A 786-nucleotide genomic window follows, 5' to 3' on the forward strand; every position below is an offset into this window, starting at 1 on the left:
AGGGTGGGAGCAGGCTGGGGCCATGCTTGTGCCCCCACAGCCAAGAACACGTGGGTGTGGAGCCCCTGGTGCAAGGTGCCCATGGTCCCTGTGTGATGCCCATCTGCTCCCTCTGATAGTGCTGGACTGGACAGCAGCACAGAGAACCACCAAGTGATGCATGTGCATGAAGGAAGGCCCAATAAACTGGGGCTTCAGTCCTGCCTATGCCACCATACACCTGGCAGATCACAAATCCTGCCAGTACACGCCCATATCACAAACCAAGGGACAAACCCCACTACTATGAGGTTAGAATATGGTGGAAAAGGGAAGGACAACTTAACAGCACTCCAGAAAAAAGAGGCTTCCCTATGGGCAAGGACCCAGGACCCTGGCAGTGCAGTATCATCTCTCCCAAGCTGCACAGCGGACCAGAGCGTAAAGGCAGCTGACCACCAGCATCTATCCTCATCTACCCAGCCAGCTGCCCAAAGCCCATCCTGATCTGCCTGCTCTGCTCCAGCCTCAGCCACCCTCCCTTTTCCGGGCAGGCAATGCAGACAAGTCTCCCTGCCGGAGAGCTCACATACTTGCTGCATATCTGTCTTGGGTTTACCCAGCAAGGTAGTGGGAGGGGTCAGCCGCTCACAACATTACACCCAGAGCCCCCACCTGAGCAATGCCTGCAGGAGAATGTGGCAAATTAGGTCTGTGTTCAGGATGAAAAACAGCATCCCTGGGGAAGATGCTTTTGTAGCCAATCCTGGCTTCATTTTCTAATTAAGACAACATTTGAAATTAGGG

General features: G+C 54.1%; 1 protein-coding gene across 1 annotated transcript in view; it reads right to left on the minus strand.

Annotated features, from left to right (window-relative positions):
* LOC104530782 (cadherin-22) overlaps positions 1 to 786 on the minus strand; it is a 48,463-nt gene that overhangs the window by 43,353 nt on the left and 4,324 nt on the right.

Source organism: Antrostomus carolinensis, unplaced genomic scaffold (assembly GCF_000700745.2).
Source record: "Antrostomus carolinensis isolate BGI_N321 unplaced genomic scaffold, ASM70074v2 scaffold27079, whole genome shotgun sequence".
Classification (NCBI taxonomy): Eukaryota; Metazoa; Chordata; class Aves; order Caprimulgiformes; family Caprimulgidae; genus Antrostomus; species Antrostomus carolinensis.